The following is a 15,224-nucleotide window of genomic DNA, read 5'->3' as shown; positions in this document are numbered from 1 at the left end:
TGTAGAGAAACTAGGATAGCAAAAACTCTTTTCAAGGATAAAAGAACCTCTGGTGGAATCGCCATGCCTGACCTAAAGCTTTACTACAGAGCAATTGTGATAAAAACTGCATGGTACTGGTATACTGACAGACAAGTAGACCAATGGAATAGAATTGAAGACCCAGAAATGAACCCACACACCTATGGTCACTTGATCTTCGACAAGGGAGCTAAAACCATCCAGTGGAAGAAAGACAGCATTTTCAACAAATGGTGCTGGCACAACTGGTTGTTATCATGTAGAAGAATGGGAATCGATCCATTCCTATGTCCTTGTACTAAGGTCAAATCTAAGTGGATCAAGGAACTTCACATAAAACCAGAGACACTGAAACTTATAGAGGAGAAAGTGGGAAAAAGCCTTGAAGATATGGGCACAGGGGAAAAAATCTTGAATAGAACAGCAATGGCTTGTGCTGTAAGATCGAGAATTGACAAATGGGACCTCATGAAACTGCAAAGCTTCTGTAAGGCAACACCGTCAATAAGACAAAAAGTCCACTAACAGATTGGGAAGGGATCTTTACCTATCCTAAATCAGATAGGGGACTAATATCCAATATATATAAAGAACTCAAGAAGGTGGACTCCAGAAAATCAAATAACCCCATTAAAAAATGGGGCTCAGAGCTAAACAAAGAATTCTCACCCGAGGAATATTGAATGGCAGAGAAGCACCTGAAAAAATGTTCAACATCCTTAATCATCAGGGAAATGCAAATCAAAACAACCCTGAGATTCTACCTCACACCAGTCAGAATGGCTAAGATCAAAAATTCAGGTGACAGCAGATGCTGGCGAGGATGTGGAGAAAGAGGAACACTCCTCCATTGTTGGTGGGATTGCAAGCTTGTACAACCACTCTGGAAATCAGTCTGGTGGTTCCTCAGAAAATTGGACATAGTAATACCGGAAGATCCCGCAATACCTCTCCTGGGCATATATCCAGAAGATGTCCCAACTGGTAAGAAGGACACATGCTCCACTATGTTCATAGCAGCCTTATTTATAATAGCCAGAAGCTGGAAAGAACCCAGATGCCCCTCAACAGAGGAATGGATACAAAAAAATGTGGTACATCTACACAATGGAGTACTACTCAGCTATTAAAAAGAATAAATTTATGAAATTCCTAGGCAAATGGATGGACCTGGACAGCATCATCCTGAGTGAGGTAACACAATCACAAAAGAACTCAAATAATATGTACTCACTGATAAGTGGATATTAGCCCAGAAACTTAATATATTGAGATATAAGGTACAATTTGCAAAACACATGAAACTGAAGAAGAATGAAGACCAAAGTGTGGACACTTTGCCCCTTCTTAGAATTGGAAACAATCACCCATGGAAGGAGTTACAGAGACAAAGTTTGGAGCTGAGACAAAAGGATGGACCATCAAGAGACTGCCATATCCAGGGATCCATCCCATAATTAGCCTCCAAATGATGACACCATTGCATACACTAACAAGCATTTGGTGCAAGGACTGTGATATAGCCGTCTCTTGTGAGACTAGGCCGGGGCCTAACAAACACAGAAGTGGATGCTCACAATCAACTATTGAATGGATCACAGGGCCCCCAATGGAGGAGCTAGAGAAAGTACACAAGGAGCTAAAGGGATCTGCAACCCTGTAGGTGCAACATTATGAACTAACCAGTACCCCGGAGCTCTTGACTCTAGCTGCATATATATCAAAAGATGGCCTAGTCGGCCATCACTGGAAAGAGAGGCCCATTGGACTTGCAAACTTTATATGCCCAGTACAGGGGAACGCCAGGGCCAAAAAATGGGAATGGGTGGGTAGGGGGTTGGGGGGAGTGGGAGGCTTTTGGGATAGCATTGGAAATGTAATTGAGGAAAATATGTAATAAAAAAAATTTTAAAAAGAAGAAATAAATGTTTGGGTAGAAGAAAAAAAAGAGGAAGACTAGGCATGTAAGGATAATTAGCTGCTGGGAATAACACATTGAATCCCCATCGTAAAAATACAGCTCCATCAGATTTTAATAAAGGAAACGGAAAACTTGGCAAAGTGTATTAAAGGCAGAAACCTTCTGAATTCCCAGAAATGGGAAGACAAATTTTGTGACTTTTTTTTTACTTAGCTTATTTATCAAAAGGACAAGGATGACAATGGGATTCAGAAAAGGGAGCTCAGACAGCCAGGATGTGGGGATGAGGGTGGAGGCCTCTTAAGAACAAGCTGATGCTCTCTAGGGGACTAGGATTCCAAGCCTTCTCCCCTTCCCCACTCCCCAGGCCTCATCAAAGTGTGCCACCAAGGTTGAATAGTACCAGTGCCATTTAGGGAGCACAGAAGAAAGAGCTGCATTCATGTCTGGACCAGGATGAGGTGCGGGGAAGTGGGTGTGAGTGTGAGATCACCTGTTGGGGTACACTATGTGTTGGGGCACACTTCCTCACCTTCGGAAAGCACTCACTGATTGGTTTAATAAGGAGCCAATGGCCAATAACTAGGCAGGAAAGGGAAGATGGGTCTTCCAGGCTGAGAGAGGGTCTCTGGGAGAAGAATCTGGCTGGGGAAGCTTTGCTAGTGTCACATGGAGGCGGAAGGAACGGAGCTGGGACTGAGGGAGAGGTGACAGGACGTGGGGCAGGGCTTAGGCCAGGAATAGTAGGGTTTAATTTGTATGAACTAGCTGGGAGTCTACCCAGCTATACTGTCTAAGCTTTCATAAATATTAAGAAGTCCTTAGGTTGTTATTTAGAGCTGGCGGATCCAAAATCAGCCTGGTGATAGTCACCAACCAGAGAGAAACCAGAGCCAGGGCACCCAAGACATACAAAAGTCACTCAGAACTGAAAACAAAAACAGTGTAGTGGGTGCGATGGTGTATACCTGAACCCACTGCACTCCAGAGGTGAAGGCAGGGGGGTGAAGAGCTCAAGACCAGCTACATAGTGACTTTTTGAGGTGATCCTGGGCTGCATAAGACCCCAAAATAAATTAAATAAATAAATAGAATAAGCATTGCATTTCCTACTGCAGATGAAATGTAGAATTATAAATTTTCTTGAAATCTCCCAGGAAAGGGGGTTTTATAAGTGAAGCAGGAGCAGTAAAGGAAAAAAAAAAAGAGAGAAAATAAAACAAATTCTTGAAAGTTATGATAGTCAAGGCAAATCCAGGGGACATCAAAGACTTAAGTAGCAGAGACGCCAACACCAAGCTTAGCAGCAGGAAGGAGCACCTGGATCCATGGTTTGTACAGGGGCGTTCAGAGAACACAGAAAGGCAAATGAAGACAGGGTTAGGGAAACCACAGGAGAACATTTCTTTACCTGGAGAAAAACTCCAGTTCTCAGTCAATGGACCTAATAATTGTTTCGAAAGAACAATGAGAAAAGTTATATGCTGATGACTGACACCACCCCCTTCTCCCAAAGTGCCAAGTAATCCTACACACTAGGCCTGATAGTTAGTTCATGCCTATAGTCCCAGCACTTAGCAAACTGAGACAGGAGTTTGAGTTTGAGGCCAGCCTGGTCTACATATTAAACTCAAGTCCAGCCCAGGATACACAGTGAGTTCTAGGGTAAGCCAGAAGTACATAGAAATACTTTGCCTTTAAAATAAATAAACAAACAAACAAACAAACAAACCAAACCAAACCCCAAAACAAAAGCAAAACCAAGAAGATGAAGGAGTGAAGAGGAGAGGAGAGGAAGGAAGAGGGAGAAGAGGAGGAGGAGAGGAAGGACAAGGAGACACTGTCCGCTCCATTCACCTCCCACAAACTAACACAAAGAAAGTGCTCTGAGACATCTAGTTTGTCTAGTCTGCAAGCCTGGGGTGCTGCTAAGGGGACTCCCAGGGAGAACCCCCTCCCCTGCCATGTGCCCAGCTCCCTCCCATGCCACAGGCCCACCCCCGCCTTACTGTGTGATAAGATGAAAATAATCTAAAGGCTTATTTACTCCGCCAGTAAAGAGAGGTGGTGTTATGTGCAGAACCTGCTGGGAAGATCCAGAGATATTTCTGAAACCTCCAAAATGAGAACTTTAGCCCATTTGGGCTGGTGCAGGGTAGATGATCCTGCTCTTGCATTAGTCTAAAGAGAGAGCATCCATTCACAAAAGAAGAATGGCCAAGCACTGGCACTCCTCCCAAAGTCAAACACAGAAGTTGGCAGACCATTGCACTGCATGCATCTCTCATCTGTTTTCCTTAAAAACTCAGTCATGTTATGTGGATGTGTTTTGTTTTAATCCCAAGTGTGGGATATGGGGCCACTTCAGAGTCCAAAGCAACTGACTATGATTTGCCTCATGCTTTGGCAGGGGCATGCTTTTGCCAGCTGAAGATAGTGTAAGTTTGGAACTCTGGGGATTCTTGTAAGGGCTTAAAAATTCCAGAGTCACGAAGGCTGCTGCAGCTGCTGCTGGTCCTGGCTGCTGCTGCTTTTGCAGGCTGTTGATTTCTGTTTTGATTTCTATTTTGCTGAATTGCTGGTTGCTGGTTGGAAATATCCTGACAGCAAAGGTTGAACTTGCCCTAAGGAACTTGATGCTTGATCAGCAGGAAGTAGTTTAAAGAAGTCTACATCCTTTTTTCCCTCTAACCTTCTTTCTCATCTGCCAACTGTTGGGGTGGGGGTTGGAAGGGATTGGGGTGGAGAATGGTGGTAGATATAAGACCCAATAAACTAGTCAGAAAGTCAAGCAGCAGTAAATGGGGGCTGTTCTGGAGCTCTTGTTTGCTTGTTTGCAACAGTCTTGCTATGTAGCCTAGGAAGGGCTAGAATTCAGTATTTAGTCTAAGTTAGCTTCTAACTCATGGCAGTCCTCCAGCCTCAACCTCCTGGATTCTAGGACTACAGGAAGAAGCTTTTTTAAAAAAAATGATAAAGATAAACTGGAAGTTTAATCCTAGATAGATGATAATAGATGATAGATTATAATAATAGATGAATAATAAGTTATAGGTAATAATGATAATAGATACATTAGAGGTGATAGATAACAGATATATATATAGTAGACAAATATATATAGATAATAGGTAGATGATACATATATTAGGTGATTTATAGACAATAGGTAGATGAATTATAGAAGATTAATAGACAAGTAAACTATATGTATATATATACATATATATGTACACATACATATATATGTATGTATATTCCAAAAGAACTCAAAGCGAAGACCCCAATAGAGAGTTACACATCTGTGTTCACCATTTATAATAGCCAAAAGGCGGAAAAGGTCCAAGTCTCTATCAATAAACAAATGGATGAACAGCACATGGTGTGTGTGTGTGTATCATAACTATATTGTTCATACATATATTTATATTTGAAAATATTTGAATATATATATGTGTGATTTTATATATTGAAATATATAACTATATATATATATATGAACAAAATTCTGACCTGCTTTTCATCAGGGGAAAACTGAACTAAAGCGTGCAGAGTGAAATAAGTCAAACACAAAAGGACACCTCTCTTTCTCTGCAAGACCCCAGCATTTATTATTTTTGTATGTTTGATAAGAGCCAGGTTCACTAGAGAAACTATCTCACAGACTTTCTAATTAGCATTTCCCTCCTGATGAGTGCTGATTGTGATTAAAAGACTCTCAGGCATGTTTTAGGCATTTGCATAGCTCTTTTGAGAGCTCATTAGCCAGCTCATTTGTTCTTAGCTGCATGACCTAATTTTCTCTGTTGAGCAGCTTATATTCATATATTCTGGACATCGAGCTCTTGTTAGGTAAGTCATCTGCAAATGCTTTCTTCCGTCCTAAAGGCTGTCACTTAGCTGTTCCCATTGCCGTATGGAAGCTTCATTGTTTGATTTAATCTTGGTTGTCAACTTTTACTTCTTGCATTTGAGATCATGCTCTCAAAATCTTTGCTCAGGCCTGCATCCTGATTTTTATTAAATGAGTCTAGTCATTCTACAGTTGTAGATCTCACACTTCAATCTTGACTCATTTTAAATTAATTTTCGTATATGATGAGTGTAGGAATCAAGTTTATACCAAGCTGATGTGTGGTACTCTGTACATGTGCCCTGAAGTGCCTGCTGAGAAGTAGAATCTGGTAGGAAAGACCTATTATTAGACACTGGGTTATTGATTTATTTAGTTAGTTGCCTACTTAGAGCACTGTCTGTCATGCCAAGCAAAACTTCACTATATGTTACTTGGAACAGAGTGACCTGGAGAAACCACTGAAACAATGGGCTGTTGCCTTTAACCTGCTAACTGCCACATATGCTTCTGTAAAATCTTGTTTGCATGCCCATGCCCGTCTGTGAGTTTTGCATATAGAATACAAACTATACTGGGCCCGAGACCTTTCAGGAGCTGTCCTGGCTTTGGTCCACCAGGGACATCTCCCTCCTCCAGACTCACTGGTGTCAAAGTGCTTATTCTGGAAAGACTCTCACAACATTTCTGGAGGTCCCCCAGCCAGATCTCCTTCACCACTTCTCCAGTTGGTTTGGAGAAGCTGTAGCTCTTGAGCCTTGCAGCACAGTGAAGATCCCTAGAACCAGAAAGCTAGACCTCCAATGGAATTCGGAGGTCCTCTTCCAGTGGCCAAGAGGTCTTTGAGACCCAGGACTGGAGTCTTCAAGTGGAAAAAGATGAGACTGGGCTATGAAGACAGGCACGAAGAGCTAATACAGGTTAGCTCACCTTGCAAAAGATTGTATCTGAAGCCTCAGTAGGATACTAAGGTGGCCTACGTCTTCACGGAAAAGCCTCAAAGGAATACTGAGGCACTGGTATTGGCCTCAGAGAAATACATAGACTAGTCATTTAATATGAGAATGGATCCTTCTAAAGGGATGGTGAGCAAATCTGTGAAGGTTTGTAATGCGACAACCCCACCCCCAATTCTGTGGTTATAGGATTTGATTGGGCTCCAACCTGTGGTTCAATTGAGGTCATTTTACCTGAAGAAAATCTTACCTTTCCTAATAGGAAGCGATACATTGGGGCATATGGCCCCAGGTAAGAGCTCCTAATTTGGAACAATGTGGCAGTCAAGCAGGCACCTTCTTGAAGGAGAAGCTGGATGTCTCCAGCTTACCCTATGCACCACAGAGTTAGGTCTAAGCATACACCCCACCCCAACTTCTCCTTAGGAACTATTGTGGTCACGGGGGCTACATAGTCCTGTGTGAGACCTTCACAGTCCTGAAAAGCCTGTTAAGCCTGAAGAAAGCCCTCATTATCTTCCCCAGAGGAGGAGAGCTTGCTGGGATGCTACCTCAGATTGCCAGGCTCACAAGGAACCAAGGCAGATGCAAGACCACCAGATTGTGTCCCTCCATCGGCATCTGCCTGCCACTGAGGGAAACTCCAGGTCCTTCTTCATCCAAGCTGTGTTATCTGGCCACATGCTTGCCTGAACAGAAGGAAGAGCCCCTCCGTCGTCCTGGAGACATTATAAAAGAGATTTTCTCCTCATACACCAGACTTGAAGGACTAGCCACTCCCCAATTCAAAAATTTTTATTGATGGAGCTGAAGCCTGCAACAGGGGGAGAGCCTCTCACAACAAGAGGACAATATCAAAGCAGGACAATATCGAGATAGGGGGCTACTTACGTCAGGAGGCAAAGAAATTAAAACAGAGATCACATCCTTGAAGCTGCTGGGCCCCGGGCAGTGGCAATGGTGCATTGCCAGGCTCCCACCACTGCCTGGGTGTTGTATGTGGCAGGAAAGAAGCAATTGTTTCTGACTCCTTAGCTACCTTGAAGACCTCTGTATTTTTGCAGAAGAGTTGAGGGAACACACCACCCGCATAGCATGAGTGACTCCTAAGTCATAGCAGACATGGGTGAGCACGTTAGTTTTGAGATTACAACGTAATCAACCTGATAGGTCTTTGGATAGTTTTACATTTGTGTGTTGTGTTTAATGTTCAGCCTGGGCTGCAGCTTGGCGGGTATTGGGTTCTGCTTTCTGGTTTCTAGTCTGGCTTTGAATTTACTGGGTTGCTAGCAAGAAAACAAATCTATTTTTAAGGTAATAGAATGTAGAATGGCATAGGCGTAGAAGTATAATACACAGTGACCATCATAGAATACACAGCTTTAGAGTTCTTAGCCCCCAGGACTTCCTACATAAAAGGCCCAGGAAGCTCTAGCTGCGGGTTGCTGGTGTGCTCAGCACAGCTTTCCTCGATGCACTCCCAGCTTATAAGAGACTTTGGTTTATTTGCGATTTGCCTTGCATGATACCACTTTGTATCTTTCAGGAGGTCAGAGGACTCTTTTGTCCAGGTTGAAGTCCCAAAGTGTCAGTTGTACCTAAGATTGTTTCTCAATGACACCCCCCACAAGGGTCCCTGATTTCCATGTATCAGGAAGGTGACTGCTTCTATCTATCCATGTATATGACATTATATACATCAAGTACTGTATCTGATTTCTGTGCCAGCCATCTGACCTGATTCTTTGAGACCCATAAAGGTACTGGTTATAGGTAATAGTTGCATCCCGGGAGAATAGAGTGGTCCAAATACTTTCTCTGAATTATAAAGCTAATGGGGTTTGCATTTTAGTAAAGAGTCCTGATTGTCAGTGATACAGGAGCTTTATTTTTAATGTTTTTTTTAAAATACAATTCTCTAAAAGTGATCAGTAATGTATAGGATCCGTCACACAGTAGATTCATTCTGGGTCTTCTATTGGGAAAGCCGTATGTAAAACCACTCTGGTCCATTTACCTTACAAGCACCACTTACGCAGCATCTGATTCAGCATAATCTATGGCAAAATACAACAGTGACTCTGTTCCTTTGCGGTATACCATGTCTCGTCTGAGAGGCTCTAATACCGGAAGAGTTTATTCTTAAAAGTAAATAAAGATGGTTCTGTATTATAAGATAACCCCCAAAGCTAGCCACCAAGGCTTCTTTTCTCTGTTCTTCCTCTTTCCTAACTTGGGTTTTGGAGTCCCCTTAGCTTATGCTACTTTCTTAGGACATGTTTTTTTTTGGTTTGGTTTGTTTTGTTTTGTTTTTTTTGTTTGTTTGGTTGGTTTTTTTTTTTTTTTTTTTTTTTTTTGAGCCCAGTAGTCTACGGTGTGACCCTTGTCAGTGAAGTTATTTTGTTTTAAAAGATTCATGGTAACACAAAATGTATTTTACTGCTACAACTAAAATGTATTTATAATAAAAAATACCTTTTTAATAAAAAAAAGAAAGAAAGTGGACTTTACTGACATTCAGCCCAGCAGAGGGGACTAATACTTGCTGGTGATTGTGTGCCTTTTTCAACCTGCATAGAGGTCTTTCCTCCTGGCACAGACAATTAGCTTGGAACTTCCACACACAGTACCACCCAGTCGTAAGACTAGATTGAGAGAAGAAATAGAACTATTAAAAAATGGCACTGAATTGTATCTTGGGTATTCCATGCTTCTTGGCTAATATCCACTTATCACTGAGTGCATATCACGTGTGTTCTTTTGTGATTGGGTTACCTCATTCAGGATGATATCCTCCAGGTCCATCCATTTGCCTAAGAATTTCATATATTCATTGTTTTTAATAGCTGAGTTGTACTCCATTGTGTTAATGTACCACATTTTCTGTATCCATTCCTCTGTTGAGAGGGGAATGCCAGGGCCAGGAAGCGGGGGGGGGGGGGGGTAGATAGGGGATTTTCAGAGAAGAAACTAGGAAAGGGGGAAACATTTGAAATGTAAATAAAGAAAATATCTAAAATAAAAAATAAATAAAAGCCTGGTACTGGCCAAACATGGCTAAGAAACAGACCTCCTTCCCTTGGCTGGGAATTGTGCTGATTGCACTGTTTAGGGTGCATTGCCTGTGCTATAAAGGCAGTTACTCTCTTTTTGAGATTATGTTTGGCCATCCACCTCCCCAACTCCCAAAGGACTCAGGAGACTTCTGAGAATACAGACACACCTGCTTCCAGCAGTTCTTGAAAGACTTAGCTGACACTACACACATACAAACAAGTCGAATCCTCGCCCTTCCTTAACCCCTAAAGTTCAATCCATGGATACACCACCCCCACGCCAAGGCTACCGTGGACTGGTTGGCAAGAGCCAAGCCAGACCAACCTCTGAAACTGACCATCTCAAAAAGACCTGGGAATAGAAATGATGGCTCCAGTCCTCTTAATGTCCTTCCTGGTCTTGAGGTACATCTGAGCCAGCCCCTACTCAGCCTCTTCCATCTTGTCCATTAATCTAGAGAAAACCCTGTCCCAGGGCAACTCCCATTCCCGAAAACCCATCAATATAGCTAACTGTCCCCAAGAGACGGTCTGCCTTATCTCCTTCAGGTGGTGGTGTTAGCATTCTGTCTAAGCTCTGCCTGACAGTTACCTGACAACAGTCAGGTGTGCCTGATGCTATAAAAGGGGCTGCTTGCTCCCCTCTCTTGCTTTCTTGCACCTCTCTTGCTCTTGCTTTCCCGGCCACCACTCTCTCCCCATTTCCTTCCCCCTTCTCTCTCCACAAACTCATGGCCAGCCTCTACTACTCTACTCTTCCCTGCCTCCTGCCTTTCTCGGCCTCTACTACCCTCTTAACTCCCCTCCCCATACCCTGAATTAACTTTATTCTATACTATACCATCATGTGGCTGGCCCTTCAGGGGGAAAGGATGCCTCAACATGGACCCACAGAGGCACCCCCCTTCTTCCACACCTCACCACACCTCCACAGAACATATCACTGCCCCTTTCTTTATCTTTTTATAAACACATCAGGTGGTACTTGGGACTGGGCCAGTCCCAGATCACTCCTTGAACCACATCGCACTGCGTATGCTGGAAAAACAGACTGTGATTCCTTTTGGCAATGGTCCCTGGTAGTGATACCCTATAGATAAGTGACCAGAGGACAGAGAAAGATTGTCAGAGAGCTTATTGATATTAGAAGCGACATGTGGACTTTGCCACAAAAAGAACCTGGAAAGGAGCGCCGACAGAGGGACAAGGAGTTAAAGCTGTAATGGTTCTTGGGGGAGAAAAAACATGGGAACTGACCATAGAGAAGCCTTTCATGTGGGGAAATAATGTCTCAAAATGCTGGCTTCAGTAAGTGCTGTCCATGAGCTCCTTAACCTAGGTCAGGACTGTGGGGTCTGTTTACATGCAAACCAGGTTACTTATACTGAAGTGGGAATGATTAGCCAAAGCCCAGCTTAAAACACAAAGGGGATGCATTTAACTGGGCCACCTGGTCAGTTCCTAGAAAAAGCCCAGTGGTGGAAAAGAAAACGGGTTGTACCAGACTCATTAAAAAGAAGAGTGGTTTCTAATGGGACATACTTCTCCTGCTCTGAGGGTATTTATACCTGCTGCCCAGGAATCAGTTGTGAAATCGTATTCTTGGTCCCGACTTACCTGCGCTCCCAGGAAATGAGGTCCATCAGTACTTGCATCCCTTAGATCCAAGAAATAAGAAACCCCTGTACTTTTTGTAGTCCTGCTAGGAATAGCCCTGGCTGGGTCCGTGACCACCAGTGCCATTGCAATAGACACCCAACAAATCCAACATAGCCACCTCTCTACTCGGATCAAACAAACAATTGTTGAGGAAAACCCAGTCACTCTTAGAACTGGAGAGATTCCTGTACAGCAATGGTCCTCCAAAATCACAAAGGATCAGACTTGACTACAGCTGACAAGGGAGGAACGTGCATGGTTTTAGATGAGCAATGCTCTTTTTATTCTAATCAATCAGGAATAGTACAGGAAATGTCAAAAGTCATTTAAAAGCAGTCAGGCTAGAGGTACAAATGGGAACTATGAGGGTAGTATGCCAAGAGTAACATCTCATTGCTTCAAGGTAGATTCTCAAGGTGTTGTAAAGGTGAAGAGGAAAGAACAGAACAGAAAAGGTAGAAAAGTCCAATCACTAGATGCTGGTTGGTTGGACCATCTAGTGATTTGATTAGAGCGCTGATTCCTAGCTAGCATTCCTAGCAGGACCTTGCTCACTTCCAAGTATAACTTCGATTGCTACCTGGAGCAGATTGATCTAGAGAAACAGCTGATGCAATGGGCTGTTCCCCTTAATGAGCTGCTGACTGTGGTAGAACAAAAAGAAGTAGGTTTCAGGCAAGATTTTGTGTTTGGACAAGGAAGTGGGCTCAGATATTTTGGTCATCCTGACAAGCCCTTGGAAACAACTGCCATGGGAGTAATCAAGGGACTTTTCTTATTACCTTGCTAGTTCCATATTATATTACTTGCCCTTAATATTTGCATGTAATTAAAATGGTATAAAAGCAGATTGGGAACGATAAACCTGCCTTCAGTCTCACAATTGACTGGGGTCATGCTACAATGTCTAATTGTCTGATTTCGTTTTAATCCTCACTTCAGCGCTGGAGCACCTGTTGACTGACTGAGTGGGCTAGGTCAAAGAAGCCTACAGACCTCCAAATAGACAGGACCAGAAAAGAAATTCCTCCCATAACATAAAAATCAAAACACCAAATGCACAAAACAAAGAAAGAATATTAAAAGTGGTAAGGTAAAAATGTCAAGTAAGTAAAGAGGCACACCAATTAGAATTAACCAGACATCACACCAGAGATAATAAAAGCCAGAAGATGCTGGGCAGATGTCATACAGACCCTAAAAGAACACAAATACTACACCCAACAAAACTCTCAATTAACATAGATGGAGAAACTAATATACTCCATGACAAAAACAAATTTATGCAATATCGTTCCAGAACTACAGCTCTACAAAGAATAAGAGATGGAAAACTCCAACACACGAAGGGAAACCCTAGGGAGAGCAAAGTCATCTTCTTTCAACAAACCCAAAAGAAGAAAACAACACAAACATAGTTCCATATTTAATAACAGAAATCAACAATCACTTTTACTTAATATCTCCTAACACAAATGGATTCAATTCTCCAATAAAAAAAAAAAAAACTACTGACAGACTGGATATGTAAACAGAACCCAGCATTTTGCTGCATACAGGAAACCCACTCAGTGACTAAGACAGACACTACCACAGAGGAAAGGGCAGGAAAAAATTTTTCCAAGCAAATGGTCCCAAGAAACAAGCTGGAGCAGCCATTCCAGTATTGAATAAAATTGACTTTTAACTAAAAGTTATCAAAAAAGATAAGAAAAGACATTTCATACTCATCAAAGGAAAAATCCACCAACATGAACACTCAATACTCTGCCTTGTAGTTTTAGAGTACGGAATGAGAAGGCAAACTGGACGTAGGACCAAGGCCTTTTAGGAGCTATCCTGGCTTTAGTCCACCGTGACAACTCTCTTCCAGAGTGCTTATTCCAGAAAGACTCCCACAACAGCTCAACCCCATAGGTATGAACAATGTGCCCAATATATTTCAAAGAAGGACTTGGCTAGATTGCCACCAATGTAATCAGGAAGCATCAACTATGAATCCCACTCTAAGATTTTGATATGTAGCTAGAAAAAAAAAGTAAACATTGAACTGAATAATATAATGTCATTTGTCAAGCAAGCCAACATACCAGTTCTTCATTCTCTTTCTTAATGAAACTCCTCAGTCCTCTTGCTTTGAGGCAAAGACTGGGTCACACTTTTAAATAGCGTTCAGACAATCCTGCCCATCACCACTTTCTCCGTTGTGATAGCATCCTGCCATTCAAAACCAGCAGAGCAGTTTCTGGGAACTCTCAGGCTGGCTGTGGTTAGCATCAAACAGGAAGCAACATTACACTTCCTCGGCAAGTGCCAACACACCCTGTTGAAGGGGCTTGGGGGCTGAAAACTCTTAAGCAAAGACTTGTGTTTGCATTGCAGTTGTGGCCTCAAGAAACAGACGTTTAAGTGAGTTCTCTTATTTCCTCTTCTGTTGAGCTATCTGTGAACTGATCTGGTAGAATCTGGCATTCCAGTAGGAAAAGCATGGGTTGGGCCTGGGAACATGCTTATACTGGCTCTTCACAGCACAGAGAGGATGGAGCTTCCTCAGGAAGCCTAGAAAGTTTGTATGCTACCTAGAACTTTGTTTCTGTGCCAGCATGGATTCCTTTGTAAATGAAACTTTTGCAGATAACTGTTAAGTTCAAATGGTTAGGGTTATGGTAAGAAACATGTCATAGCCTGTACCTCCACCTCCCCCATCCCCATCATAGATTCTTAGTGCATTCGCCCTGGGAGGGTTAAAAGTATGTAGTGACCACAGGACAACCCTGAGTGCCATTCCTCAGATGTCATTGTTTTATTGTAACACAGGGCTTCTCACTGTCCTGGAACTTGTGAAATATGCAAGGCTCGCTGCCCAGAAAACCCTAGAGATCTGCTTGTCTCTACTTCACCAGAGCTGGAACTTTGAGCAAGGACAGCTTCTCTTACGTGGTGTCTGGGCATTGAATTCAGGAGCTGGAGATGGAAGGCAAGCATTTTATCAAATGAACTATCTCCCAAGCCTACAGTGACTCTATTTTTTTCATTTAAATGAGATGAATATTTTGTTAAGTATGAATATAACTTCTTTTCTTTCCTCCTCCTTATCTCCCCTCCCCTAGTGTGTTAAGGATTGAAAAGAAAAAAGATGTATGATTCATAACTCTAAGCGTGAGAGTCCAGGTTAGATGAGTATGTCATTCCTCATGGTTCTACAGGTCTCAATTTTATACCACGCTCATCCACTTGACCAGATATCTTCCTGTTAAGACATAAAAAGAAAGGCTGTCGCATCCGCCCTCGACCAGCAAGAATGAGTTCTTCTATCAGCAGTTTATTCAGCAATCTTCAGTCTTCATCTCTCTTCCTCTTCATCTCTCTCCCCTGAACCCGGAGCCTCTCACTCTTATATACTCTCAGCCCCCATCCACTCACAGCAGGCCACGTCACCTCACCAGGCACACAGCTTCAGCCAATCAGGGCGACAGGGGCGCATCTTCACCAAATATGGACTTGTTTACACCACCAGCTCTGCATCCAGCAGGTGCCATCTTTCAGGTGCAGCTCGGGCAGCCTAAGGGGAGGCTACAGCCTCCTACAAAAGGCTTCACAGAGATAAGAATGCCTCGTGGGCTCTTTCCCCAGTGGGGCTGGGCTGTTGTCTGTGACCCTGCCCACAGGCTTCTTAGACCATGAAAGCCACTCTTCTCACTTTGTACCTTCCCATGAGTCTGAGTGGGAGTTTGTAAAGACAATGGAGCAGGGCAGAG

General features: G+C 42.9%; 1 protein-coding gene and 1 long non-coding RNA gene across 3 annotated transcripts in view; one reads left to right on the top strand and one right to left on the bottom strand.

Moving 5' to 3' along the window:
- Positions 1-15,224, bottom strand: part of Cmah (cytidine monophospho-N-acetylneuraminic acid hydroxylase) — a 149,886-nt gene that overhangs the window by 87,500 nt on the left and 47,162 nt on the right. The window lies entirely within an intron of this gene.
- Gm11342 (predicted gene 11342) overlaps positions 13,840-15,224 on the top strand; it is a 39,252-nt gene continuing 37,867 nt past the window's right edge. The window contains exon 1 of the long non-coding RNA NR_167750.1: positions 13,840-13,875. This is a non-coding gene — a long non-coding RNA (predicted gene 11342). The remainder of the gene's footprint in view (positions 13,876-15,224) is intronic.

Source organism: Mus musculus, chromosome 13, assembly GCF_000001635.26.
Source record: "Mus musculus strain C57BL/6J chromosome 13, GRCm38.p6 C57BL/6J".
NCBI lineage: Eukaryota > Metazoa > Chordata > Mammalia > Rodentia > Muridae > Mus > Mus musculus.
The sequence above is the reverse complement of the archived record's forward strand: the minus strand, read 5'-3'. Positions and strand labels throughout refer to the sequence as shown.